The sequence below is a fragment of the Leptodactylus fuscus genome, chromosome 5 (assembly GCF_031893055.1).
Source record: "Leptodactylus fuscus isolate aLepFus1 chromosome 5, aLepFus1.hap2, whole genome shotgun sequence".
Lineage (NCBI taxonomy): Eukaryota > Metazoa > Chordata > Amphibia > Anura > Leptodactylidae > Leptodactylus > Leptodactylus fuscus.
This window is the reverse complement of record NC_134269.1, coordinates 125,899,396-125,913,259: the sequence shown is the minus strand read 5'-3', so window position 1 is coordinate 125,913,259 and position 13,864 is coordinate 125,899,396. Positions and strand designations below refer to the sequence as shown.

The 13,864-nt window shown below is 43.5% G+C and overlaps 1 protein-coding gene across 1 annotated transcript in view; it reads left to right on the top strand.

Annotated features, from left to right (window-relative positions):
- The first annotated feature begins 353 nt into the window (after positions 1 to 353).
- Positions 354 to 13,864, top strand: part of PLXNB2 (plexin B2) — a 144,432-nt gene continuing 130,921 nt past the window's right edge. The window contains exon 1 of the mRNA XM_075274165.1: positions 354 to 509. The gene's annotated coding sequence lies outside the window, so the exon portion shown is untranslated. The remainder of the gene's footprint in view (positions 510 to 13,864) is intronic.

The window sequence follows — 13,864 nt, the reverse complement described above, 5'->3', positions numbered from 1 at the left end:
TGGTTTCCCATGAACAGTATGGATGTCTATGAGGTAAACAGTGACCATGGGAAGGGGCAGCTTCCATTCTTTCAGACTAGTATAGGAAATAAGCCCAAAGTGGGTGGCAGTGCCAGCAGCCCGTGCTATGTCTGTGCCCCTCTGAATCCCAGCAGCAGAGCCTTTGTTATCGATCAGGCAGCCAGGGATTGGTAACGAGGGCGCCCTCCATCTCTTTCCCGCCCCCTGCCATTCCTCTGCACGGCCAGGCTGTAACCCGATCCTGAGCTGAGGGGAGGAGGACTCGTCTCTCCCTCGCTCCCTCTCTCTTTTCTCTGCTGGATTTTTTTTTCTGTTTCCTGTCTGGTATTGTGCTGGGGAGCGGATGTGTGCATCGCCCACAGGTGTGTCTGTGCCTGGCTCCTCTCATTCACAAGAAGGAATTCACCGCACGGAGCTCTCCTCACAGCTATGGGCGCCGCCGGCTGACTGACGCTGGACTGTACGGACAAGGGGGAGCAGTACCTCGGGTGAGTGGCGCCGGGCACAGCTGCTGAACTAGGGCTCGTATCACCTGTTGGAGCGGTGGGCGGCCAGTGTGTGGCCAGTGATGTGCGGGCAGGCGCCGCTCCGCGTTTCTCTCTTCCCTTCCTGGACTTTGACGTGAACTTATGTGGAGCAGCCCGAGGCTCCTTATTCCGGGGGTGGGCAGAATGCGGGCACTAACTTGTGCCTGGTAACTTCCTCCTTACCTGGAGGCTGTGTATGGGAGCACTACATCTACTGTGTAGTCTCCTCACTAGTACAAAGTGGGGCTGCCATATGTATAGTCAGCTATGGCTCCGTGTACTGCCAATGTGCTCTGGTCTGTCACACGAAGTGGAATAGGAGTCTTAGCCACAAGTTCTTATCCATTCTGACTTACTGGTATGTTCAGTGTGACCTCTGACCTGTCACCAGTATCTGACTTAGAATTTTACACTTATCTGAGACCATTTTCAATTGAGTTTAAAGGGTTTCACTTCTTGTATATGACTATATTGTGGTGACTATCAGAACTAGTAATAGATGATATATGTATTACAGCATTGTAGTGTACAGAAGGAGAGGGCGTGCTATTACAAGGGGCATCAGATTGTAAAAATGGGGGTGGGTATTATTACAAGGTTGTCAGATTGCGAAGGCGTGCTATTCCAAGGCAGTGTCAGGAGGGCAAAGCAGTACAAGGGGTATCAGATGGAGGGGCAGAGGTAATGATTATGTGGGGTGTACACTGGAGGGGTCAGAAGGAAGGGGGTTGCTAGATACAGGGCTGAGCATTCGCCAGCCAAATTTTCTTGATGTTTATTTTTTTTGTTTTCTGATCTGGTGTATTACTTGCAGTGTTTGTTTTTTAAGGGTTGGGGAGAGGACATCTGTGTCTGATCTGCATAGACAAGTGTAGTCTTGTGTGTTTGTTATTTTTTAACTATTGCTAAGTCCGGACCCCCCCCCCCCCCCCCCCCCCCTCTAATTGTAAACTTTACAGTATGGTGGGAGCTTCGAATGCAAATGTTGGTGGACTAGTCCGTGCCCGTGTTGGACAAATTCCAGCTCCATTACAATTATGAAAAAATAATCAGTTTTGCAGTTTCTTGTGACTTTAATGCAACCTACAGACTGTACTGTGCTGCTGGGCTCTGAATCTCTATGAATGAAAGATCTAAATTAATACCAGATTTCTTCCGCTCTATAAGGTGGTCTGCATCCTTTATGCAGTTTTTTTTTTCTTCCCACAAAGTCTTTGACCACATCTTGAGAAGGCTGTCATAATATGCAGCAACTAGGGCTGTGGCGTGAGGAATTCAGTGACTGCTAGTGATCAGAAATGCCATTCTTCTAAAATCCATAATTCTGTTTTTCTATGATGATACTTATTTGCTTCATTGATTTGTAATTGTAAGTTAGAAGAAAGTGGTTACAATGGGCCTGGAAATTGTGTGTACAGAACACTGTATAATCTTATCTGCCGTCAAATTCCATCAAGAGCATGTGGCTGGCTCTGTTTGTGTTTTCTCCCATGTTCTTGTTGGATAAATGACATTTACACAGTAAATATAGTAACCACAATCATTGTGTAAATATGTTAATGAAGCTCTATTGATCATTATCACTTCATCTTAATTTTCTTCTCATTATGGTTTAGGCACATGAAATATGAGATGTGGGGCATTTATAGCAATCAAGTTTATTGTGTTTAGTCTTCTGAATCCAGGAATATGCTGAGGCATAGGAAGTTAGAAAAGTGTCATGTGAGTAAGTTACACATACCTTGAGGTATCTGCACTCCTACGTTCATCCTAATAATGGAGGTTACCCCACCTTACTAAATTACATCTTGTGTATATAGGAAGTCACAACTGGATCATTGCGAGTTCAGCCACAGAACCTGTCCCTTGTCATAGAGTATTTGTGCACTGCAGATTTCTGCTCGGATTCAGTGTTATTCAACCATATGAAAAGTTGAAGATGGCCCACGCTATGTGGAGGAATGATCATTAGGACAATCGTTTGGTCCCAATACAGACTGCATATTGTTGGCAGCATGTCCTCTTTTTACACGTGCTGCAAGCAATGACAGTTTTTTGCAATCAGTTATCCTACATTTAAGACCCTATACTGCGTTAAAGGACTTCATTGTGGGAGTTCACGGATTTTCCAATGTTTGGACCTTCAGCAATGTACCGTCACTTGGTGAGGACTCTTCAAGAGCCTCTTGACAGTATTTTAATGTGGTTAATATACAAGACTAGTGGAGGTGGTATTGCCATGCGCAAGACTCTATCCCACAGTGCTATTTGGTCATTGTTAGTATCATATTTGATGTGTGTACCGTATGTAAACCCTGAAATGTACAGCACTATGGCAATTAATGGTGCTATATAAATAAACCATAATAACAATAATTGTGACCACATATGGCACAACAGTTGCTCAGTGGTTAGCAGTGTTCACGTGTATCACTGGGGAAAAATCTGCATGGAGTTGTATGTTGTTCTTGTGTTAGTACGGTTCCCTCCCACATGCCCCCCCCCCTCCAAAAAAATAAAAATAAAATATAATTTTAACTTGTGTAAAACAACTGATGCTTGCAGGCTTGTTGGCAGCATTAAGTTCCATCTTCAATATTTTCACGACGGGTTTCACCCTCTAATTAGAATTCAATGAATGGGCCTAATGAACATAGGGGCTTGCGCCGTCGTTTATGCAACTGAATCAGCCATTGGTTCTGCAGGATGCTCAGAATCAGCAGGAAATTCTTAAATAGTGTCGTGGGACTCTCGGCTTTCTTTTGCAGAAAAGAAAAGATTGAAATGTTTAAAATTTTAGTGCAGGTGCCATTACACGGTCACCAGCTGTGATACTGGAGGCTTACCCTGTTAGTACACTCCCTGCCCAGGACATGCTTATGACTCACACTAGTAAAGTGAAACGGGCACAAGTGCACCTGCCGTCTATGACGGATAACAGGCTGACATCAGAAAGGGAAATATCAATGACACCTCACAGACTCTGACTGAAACCAATGGCTAGCTGATGGTGATTCATGGGCATACACAAAGCTTAGGTTTTAAAAGCTTAAAACTTTACATTTCTGCAGAAGAAAGCTTAGCAAGGGGCACTATAGCGATGGTAGTAACGTAATGTTGTCCCTGTTTAGGGTGGAAAAACCACCTCAAAATATCATTGTATCTAGAACATTGAATAACACCTGAGTGACAGACATTCAACATGTTCTATCTTTTCCATTTTGATGGACATAGAATTAACAATGTCAATAGAAGACTGGCTTACATGGACCAACACTGCCTTTTTTTCGGGTGTGGTTGCTTTGAGTCCCTGAAAAATTGCACTGTTGTGTGAATAAGGCCTAAGGCGACACCTTGAAGTAAGGCAATTACATAGCATTGTTATCAGCATGAGGTAGGGAAGAAAGTCCTCTGATAATGCTTGTGCAAGGCTCCAATTTCTTGTAACCTTTTAAGAAATATAGCAGGCATATGCTGTGCTATGAAAGTCTATGGTTCGGTGTCCACTTGCAGAATATAGTCTGAAAATACTCGTGTAAAAATAAGACTCCCATTGACTTCAATAATATTTTACAGGCGTATTTTTACAGTCATATTTTTACACGTGTAAAAAATATCATTGAAGTCAATGGGAGTCTTATTTTTACACGAGTATTTTCATACATGTATTTTGCAAAAATACATGTGCGTTTACTCCGTGTGAAGGCTCCCTTAGGCTTCAGGGAAATATTGTTGCCCATCAAACCTGTCGTCAGATTGCAGGAGATTGTTTAAACCAGACCATATTCTGCAAAAATACTTGCGCGTTTACTCCGTGTGAAGGCCCCCTTTCATAGGCATTTTCAGGCTTCTTCCATGATTAAAGGTAACTGTTTAATGCAGATATTGTGCAGACTAAGGCTCCGTTCCCACGGAGTAAAGCACCGAGCATTCAGATACGTATACACGTGTCAGAGTGTGAGCACTCAAAACAGATCCCATTCACTTCAATGTGTGCCGGTTTATGGGCGTTACATATTTAAATCAATGGGAGGCTTTTTAACCCATTGATTTCAAAGTGTAGCACGTGTGAGCCGGCACACATTGAAGTGAGTGGGATCTGTTTTGAGCGCTCACACTCTGACACGTGTATAGGTGTCTGAATGCGCGGCGCGTTACTCCGTGGGAACGGAGCCTAAAGGCCCCTTTACTTGATGCAATGATAGGGCAGGTCATCAGAAATTATTATTATTATTATTTATTTATATAGCACCATTAATTCCATGGTGCTTTACATTTGGATTGTGTTACCATTAACTGGCTTGAGCAGGGGCGGATCCAGAGCCGGGCAACCGCCCGGGGCCCCGCGGCCCGGCCCTAACAAAATGGTCCCGGCCAGCTCGGCATAGTCGGGCAAGTGCCGGGGCCCACAGAGCCTCTGGGGGCCCCCGGCACTTGCCTGTCACGATTTCAGCTCATCGGCGTCCATCCGCCGATGAGCTGAATACATACGCGATTAAAGCAGGAGCTGTCAGCTCAGCTCCTGCTTTAAAGCTCCGGCCCGGCTTGCGTGTGTAGGCGCGATGACGTCATCACATCACGCTTACACACGCAAGCCGGGCCGCAGCTAAGCAGGAGCTGAGCTGTCACAGCTCCTGCATCGCGTATGTGACTGGAGAGAGGAGCGTCGGGGGAACAATGGAAGGTGAGTGATAGAAGGTGAGTGTAAGTGTTTGTTTTGTATTAACTATTAAGGTGGAACATAATGAAGGGGGCCCATGAAACTGGGGGGCAAATGAATGGGAGGGGGGGAACGGCATGACACTGGGGAAGATGAAGGGGGGGGGGGGAACGGCATGACACTGGTGAAGATGAAGGGGGTGGGGAGAGAACGGCATGAAACTGGGGACAGAGATGGAGGGGGCCCAAAGAAACTGGGGGGCAAATGAAGGGGAGGGGGGAACAGCATGACACTAGGGCAGAGACGGGGGACATTAAACTGTGGGAAGATGAAGGGGGAGAACGTGATGAAACTGGGGACAGAGATGGAGGGAGGGACATGAAACTGAGGACAGAGATAGAGGGGGGGACATTAAACTAGGGGTAGATGAAGGGTGTATATGAAAATGGGGAGAGATGGAGGGGGGACATATAATTTACGGGTGACTGTAGGAGGATTATACTGTGTGGAATCACATTAAAAAATGAATGAGAATGGGCGGAGTCAACATAAAAGTGGGCGGGGCCTAATTTGCTGCGGCACGCTGCGCGTAGGGCCCCGCCAAAGTCAATTGCCCAGGGCCCCGCAAACCCTGGATCCGCCACTGGGCTTGAGGCAGGGTGTATGTAAATGGTTGTTTAAGCTAAAACCAGGAGTGGAGTGAAAAAAAGTAAAACTTGTGTTATGCCAAATAGAGTAGCAGCAAAGTAAACAGGACATGAAATAAATCACATTCACATACTGCAGAATCTTTCCTCTTTTTTTTATTTTTTTGAGAATCGACAGCTATTGAAGATGTTAAATCCTTAGCATGTCCGTCATTTCTGCAGTTTTAAATCTCAGATTTTACACTGACACACTGTGAAATCTACTTCAAAATCTGCCTGTAAATGTATATTTTTCCAGGCATTCACCACAGAATCACAGCAAAACAAAGGATTTTTTTCTGTCCTGTGTGGACTTGCCCTCACATGCCATCCAGAGCCTTTGTGAGAAGACAACCACTGCCTATGGGCCACTATAATAGCTGTGAGTCTTATGGTAATTGGCTACTTCAGAAACGTATAATAAACAAACTTCACAACTTGAATATCCAGGAATTTTACATTTTAAATTGCAATGGTAGGCATTTATCTTACATACCTGTAGACCAAACGCTTGTCCTTCCTCGACCACATCCTTCTTCACATATGCGGCTCCCTAAACAAATCACATCTTCGCTTGTGTGTTTTTTCACCAGTAATATTAGGTCTACATGTGGACTTTGGCTCCCAGCAGTGTTGGAGATATATATATATATTTATATTATATTATTTAAAAAAAAAAAAAAAAACACTTTGCAGAAGTCATACTTTTGGGGTCATTGTGACCCAATTCCTTTATATTGGTCATGCAATTAGGACCGGGTGATATCTGTAGTTGCATGACTTGATTTGCATCTTGTGGAGACCTAGGGTAAGTTCAGACGGAGATTTTTGGTCCGGAGCCTAAGATGGAAGCCGCCTCAGTTTCCGGACCAAAAGCCAGGTAACTGCAACAGAAAGCCAGTAAACTGCACCGGCATGCAGCCGCACACTCCGCTCCGGATTAGGCCCAATGAATGGGCCTAGTCCGGAGGAGGGTGTGTTTTCATGCCGAATCGCGAGGCGAAACGGCCTGAAGAATGAGCATCTCGCTGACTTTTTTTCCAGGAGCCGGAAAAAAGACCTGAGCGGCTCCCATTGATTTCAATGGGAGCCGTCTTTTTGGTCAGGATTTTGAGGCGGATACAGCCAAAACCCTGACCAAAAAAACAACGTGTGAACTTAACCTTAGGCTGAAGCCCCACGTTGTGGAAATGCAGCTTTTTTTTTTTTTTTTTTGTGTTGCAGATTTTGCTGCAGTTTTTGAGCCAAAGCTAGGAGTGGATTGAGCAGAAGGGAGAAATAAGGCTGCTTCCTATATATTTCTCATTCCTTTTTGTAGCTGTTCTTGTCTTTGGCTGGAAAAAACGCAAAAAAAAAAAAAAAAAAAAGCTGCATTTCTTCAGCATGGGGTCTCAGCCTTAGGGTATGTTCACATGGCAGAAAATGAAGAAGAATTCCTCTTCATTTTCCGCTGCCAGCCCAGATGAATGGGCCTAAACAGCAGGGAGTCTAAACCATGGACTCCACATCTGAATCAGCCGTGGAATCCATGGCAAGATGCTTCTTTTTTACCTATTGCTTTCGATGTGATACGCACGTATCACATTGAAAGCTATAGAGAAAAAAGCAGCCCATTCATTTCTATGGGGAGTGCACATATGCTTGCTCCCAGAGAGAGAGCAATGGGATCTGTTTTAAACGCAGCTGATTCGGAACGTTTACACGCTCAGAATCAGCGAGCGTATACTCCGTGTGAAGGGGCCCTTACACAGTTGAATTGCTGAATTGTATGTATGTGCAAAGGCTCCCTTAGTGACCACAGGCATCTGACTGCTTGGACTCCATGGTACTTATAGTAGGTTCACACTAGATAAAGATGAAATATCCAGCTCACCGTATTTCTTTAATACAATGTCCTCTGAAGGGGCCACACGGTGGCTCAGTGGTTAGCACTGCAGCCTTGCAGCGCTGGAGTCCTGGTGTTCAAATCCCACCAAGGGCAAAAAACCATCTGCAAGGAGTTTGTATGTTCTCCCCGTGTTTGCATGGATTTCCATCCCATATTCCAAAGACATACTGATAGGGAAAAAAAAAATGTACATTGTGAGCCCTGTGTGGGGCTCACAATCTACATTATAAAAAAAAAAAAAATACAATGTCCTCTGAAGAGCTCGGCAAACAGGTGGACTCGTCCTGTCCGTAATGATAGACTCCAAAAAATAAAATAGGCCAGCTACATCCAGGATGACTTCAATTACTGCGGTACTCCAATCTTTAAAATATAACTTTTATTCCAATTCCATTAAAAAGTTATATAGTAACTACACGCATGTTCACAGAAGACGGCCGTGGAGTACCGCAGTAATTGAAGTCATCCTGGATGTAGCTGGCCTATTTTATTTTTTGGAGGTTCACACTAGCACTGGCTTCTCCGTTGTTCATGTCTGTTGGGGAACTCTAACGGAAAAGAGTCGGACTACTACAACAGCGGTTACACATGGAGACTGGCAAACCTCAGACTATAATGGTGTCTGCTGGTTCAAAACTAAAAACTGCTGATCTTAGACTGTCTCTGCGTCAGACTCCTCAATGGAGACTCTGACATAGATGTGAACCCAGCCTTACGCTAGATTCACATTAGCGCTGGGGTTTCCATTTTTTGGTCCGCTTGGGGACCTGAAAAACGGAAACCCAGTACGCTTAAAAAGTGGCTACCTGCAGAAAACCAGGGGACCCCTTAGACTATAAGGGAGTCCGCTGAGTTTCCGCTCGATATCGCCGTAGAGAAGTCCTGGTTGCAGGACTTTTCTCTTTGCATATTTTAAGCAGAATTGGGGGCTGAGTCCCCCGAATATTCATTACCTTCACTGTTTGTTGCACAGCAATGTTTCCAGGCACCTATTGTGTAGAAAACTGCAACAGCCCATTCACTTGAATAAGACCTTGCTCATGTGGACATGTGATGTCCATATTATTCACACAGTACATGTGAACCCATTCATATAAATGCTGCATGAAGAACTGAGGCGTGCTTAATTTTGGACGGTTTTATAGTTTGACTCCATGAAAATCCTGAGACATTAAAAAGTATAGAAATTAAAAAATATATTGGTCACAGATCAACCATAGACTGCACACAACCTGAAAATTAGCAAGATTGGAAGCTGTCTGAACGATTTCATTACAGTTAATGGGGTCCCTCGAGCTGCTTTTGTGTCAACTATTTTTGCAGTCTGTTTTTCTGTTCTTCTCGTCCTTTGACAGACCAGAGGGATGGAAACACAGCGCAGATCTGACCCTAGCCTTAACTGGTAGAAAAACTGAAGGGACCTCAATCCCATTCTACAAATCTCAAAAGGCTTCTCTAAAATTGTCCTTTATTGTAGCATTGAGTGCAAGGCCTTTTTCGGTACAGTTTTTATTTTTTTCTTTTGGAAATTCTCTTTTTGTTGGATGTTTACTTTGTGGCATTACTCTGTTTACCTTGTAGTTCAATTCATGAACTGGCCATGTGGTTTGTGAGTTTTATTGATGCTCTGAACTGTATACATTATATATAACCACTGCTTAGATTTTATAGTCACAGGACGTCTAACTTCGTATAACTTTATTTTTTTGCCTGGAGGGTCTGCTTTATTCTCTATGAATAATTCTGTATTTGAGGTGCATACGCTAGCATCCAACCTTTACTATCAAACTTTTTCTTCTTTTTGATTTTTAACTTATTTTTTTTATGGTTTATTTGTTTGTACAAAACTAAAGGGATATTGTCTCTGTTTTCCTGTAAGGGTTTATCTGGGTATTATGTGAATAAAGATTTAGTCATTGTGTAATTAAATGTTGTGCATAAATTCTCTTCTGTAATCCAGAATCACTTTTCATACCTACAGCCCTTATTATAAGCTTATATCTTGATGTAAATCAAATACAATCTCCAATTTACAGATATATAAACATTGTATCCAATCCACACACAGTTTAAGGTGTTTTTGACACTGGACCTCCACAAGTCCCCTGCAGTTGTTGTTCTCACAACTGGATCCTGCTGTTCTCCACTTCATACATCCACCCCAAAACATTAGGTGATTGATGGCTGAAAATGTCAGTCAACAGATGAGGCAGGTCACCAGTGTGGGCATTTTCTGCTGTACTGGGACAGATGCAGGCAGTAGTGCACAGCGGGTCCTGAGCACTGTTGGAATGGCAGTGGCAGCGGGATCTGTGGTTTTGAGGATACATTCTTTTATATTGTTCAGTCATCTGCAGCCCCCTCACATATATTTTCTACAACTATAACAGTTTTTTCCCCCAGTGCTCCTTTTAAAAATTTTCGTTCTAAGTGAATTCACTTATAAAAAGTTGTTAAGAACTGGAGGCAAGCTTTAATCCATGAAAAGTTCTTGGTAACTAAAACATACAAAACTGCATTTATAGCTCATAAGACACTACATACTATTTTCTACTGCTTCGTCTCACTTGTGAATGTGACTGACTGCAGTAGTCTGTTATTTGCAGATTTTAATTACAAGGATGCATACATTACATTAGCCCTTTCCTATCGCAGCCCTTTTTCATTTTTTAACTCCCACCTTCCAAAAGCCATAACTTTGTTATTTTCTGTTCACAGAATCTAAGAAATTTTGCAATATTTCTTATTAAAGATACTTTAGTTGTTTCTACTTTCCTGTTAGACTATTTACAGAGAGCCATCTCTGAATTCAACCTCACACACAGAACTCTATGGAAAAAGAAGGAAGAGGCTGTCTCAGTCTGTGCACTGGTAGCCTATTATCTACAAACCTAGGAGTGTTTAATGAGCAAATAGCAGAGTGTAATAGCAGAATATTACAAAGTTTCTGATATTTACCGTTGCTATTAATTTATGTAGAGCAGTTTGTGTTTGGAGAAACCTATAATAAGGCACTTTTTGTGGTAATTGCCTTATATAATATCTCCCCAGAAATCCTTTTTTTTTTTTTTCTTAAGCAACCCCCCCCCCCCCAAAAAAAAAAAAAACCAAACAAACCTTACTTAACATAAAACCTCATGCACACAACCTTAGTTTGTATCCACAATTGCAGATAAAAGTACAGTCCCATTAATTTCTTTGGACAACAGTAGGGATATGACTGCCCATACACCAGTAGGCAGTAATGAGATCTCACTAGTTCCCAGTTATAGTCACACTGTAGGTTTATGCTGGAAAAAGGAATAGTTAGTATTTTTGTGGCTGTTTAATGGTACTGTTCTCCCCTAAAAACACGTGGCACCTGGCCTACATAGCACAGAGCCCAAGGGACTGTTAGTCCCTTCATACACTCTCCTGTGCACGGCTCTGTAGCAAGCATGAGGTCTAAGGGCTAGTTCACACGTGAGTATAAGGGGAGGTTTTTGACAGCGGATTTCGCGTCCAAAACCTCCCCTTATAATGGTGGTCTATGGAGACCGCCGGGCTTCTGTTCTCCGCTAGCGGCGAGCTGCTGCTAGCGGAGAAAAGAAAGGACATGTCCTTTCTTCAGGCGGAAGCCGCGCTGTCTCAGTCGCGCGGCTTCCGCCCCCCGCAGCTCCCTCCTATGTCGGCTCATTCATTTGAGCCGACAGCAGAGGGTTAAGGCGCGACAGCGATGGTCGCGGCGGGCGGGTTTTGACAAGAGAGAGACGCGGCTCGCCGCGTCTCTCTCTGTGTCAAAACCCGCGCGGGCAGTTCACGTGTGAACTAGCCCTTAGAGGACCTGAAAAAAATACTCCAATCCTTCGTACTGGCAAGTTTCCTTTTCAGCATTTCTGTATGCTCCATTATCCTGGATATGAATCAGGCCTTTGCCAGTGTTGCTTATATTTGACTAATCCTCAAGGAAACTTTGTTTTGATGCATTCACATTCTGATCCATTATTGGCTTCCTGACAGTATAATTTGTAAACCTTTGCACTTGTTCAGCTCCGTGGGAGCCTTTTAACCCAAGGTTTAATTGTCCTGTGTATTAAGTGCATTCACATTAGTATTGTATAAGGCTGGCCGAATCAATACATAGTGTGCATTCCAAAAGCTTTTTATTCCTTGCTGTGCAAACTATTCAGAAACAAAACTAAGTTATTTTCTGGGTGAATGTTTGTTTTTGTTTAAGTCACATCCGTCATAATTGTTGAGGGAAAACTTGAAAATACCAGAAACAGTCATACATTTTGTGATCCATTCTTGGACCTTGATTTTCCAGTTAAAGGCTAAGTGGGCCGCAGTAAAAAAGCACTGTGGAAAAAAACACGGTGGCAATGCATTGTGGTTTTTCCCGCAACCCTTTTCACAGTAATTCTTCAGAGGTTTCCTCTGTGGACTTTCTGCTTCAATTACACCTATAAGGGAAACCGCTGGCGTTCCCTTAGGTATTATTGACATGCTGTGATTTCCAAAACCGCGGGACCCCGGCCTATAGGACTTTTGACAGTGTTATGGTAGAATTTCGTCATGATTTCCCTAACTAGGGATCTGACCTTATTGTCTATGATCTTCCAGGCAGTACTACAATGGAAGCTAACACCTCTCCACCCCTGCACTCATACAGAACACCAGTGACTGTCTTTCTGCTGTCTTTAATAACATGTCCTTGCTCTATCTGAAACTAAATCTCTCTAAGACTGAACTACTACTGTTTCCACCATCTAATAGATCGGTCCCTGATATATCCATTGCAGTCTCAGGCCTTACTATAACTCCTAGGCAGTATGCCTGCTGCCTCGGGGTCATGTTTGATGCAGACCTTTCCTTCAACCCTCATATTGAATCATTCGCACGTTCATGTCACCTCCACCTCAAAAACATCTCCAGAATACGCCCTTTCCTTACCAGAGATGCATTAAAGACACTTATTGTCTTTCTGAGCCTTGACTACTGTAACTCCTTACTAATCGGTCTTCCCCCTTATTAAACTCTTCCCTGTACAATCTATTCTGAATGCAGCGGCCAGGCTCATCTATCAGGCTAGACCAGGGGTAGGGAACGTACGGCTCTCCAGCTGTTGCAAAACTACAACTCCCAGCATGCATACTGGCTCTGCTGTTCTGGGAACTCCCATGGAAGTGAATGGAGCATGCTGGGAGTTGTAGTTTCACAGTAGCTGGAGAGCCGAAGGTTCCCTACCCCTGGGCTAGACGCTACAGCGATGGCTCGGGTCTGTGCCAGTCACTACATTGGCTGCCTATTAATTATAGAATCAAATATAAAATTATCACCCTCATCCACAAGGCTCTCCATAATGCTGCACCTCCCTACATTCCCTCCCTCATCTCTGTCTATCGCCCAACCCGTGTTCTCTGGTCACTCAATGACCTAACACTTACATCCTCTATTATCAGAACCTCCCACGCTCGTATACAAGATTTCTCCCGAGCTGCACCACTTCTCTGGAATGCTCTACCCCGGACAATCAGATTAACTCCCAATTTCTACAGTTTCAAACACAAACTAAAGACACATCTTTTCAGACAGGCCTATCACAATTTCTAACATAAACCCTTCCTTACTATAATTAGAATCCCCAAAATGTAACCCTCCTCTGTTCGAGGTCCCACATTTCCCCACATGATATGATGCCATTTCAGGCTAACTCTATATGTCCAAGCTCCATCCACATGTTAGAGGACACCACTAGTGACGGCTCATAAAGTTTTAAGTCTGTGTAATGAGAGTAACCTCTATTACAAAGTGTCTGACCTCTGCATAAGCAATGCCGCCCCTGATACCTCTTGTGTCACCCCCTCTACATCATAGATTGTAAGCTCTTGCAAGCAGGGCCCTCAGTCCCATTGTGTGAAATGACTTTCTTTGTAATGTATCTTTCTGTCTGTATTTGAACCCTACTAATTGTACAGTGCTGCGGAATATGTTGGCGCTGTATAAATAAAATATATTATTATTCTATACATATGTATTAACACCCATCACTACAATTACTGCTGACAATAGATGTCACAGCTTCTCTACTTTCCCTCCCTCT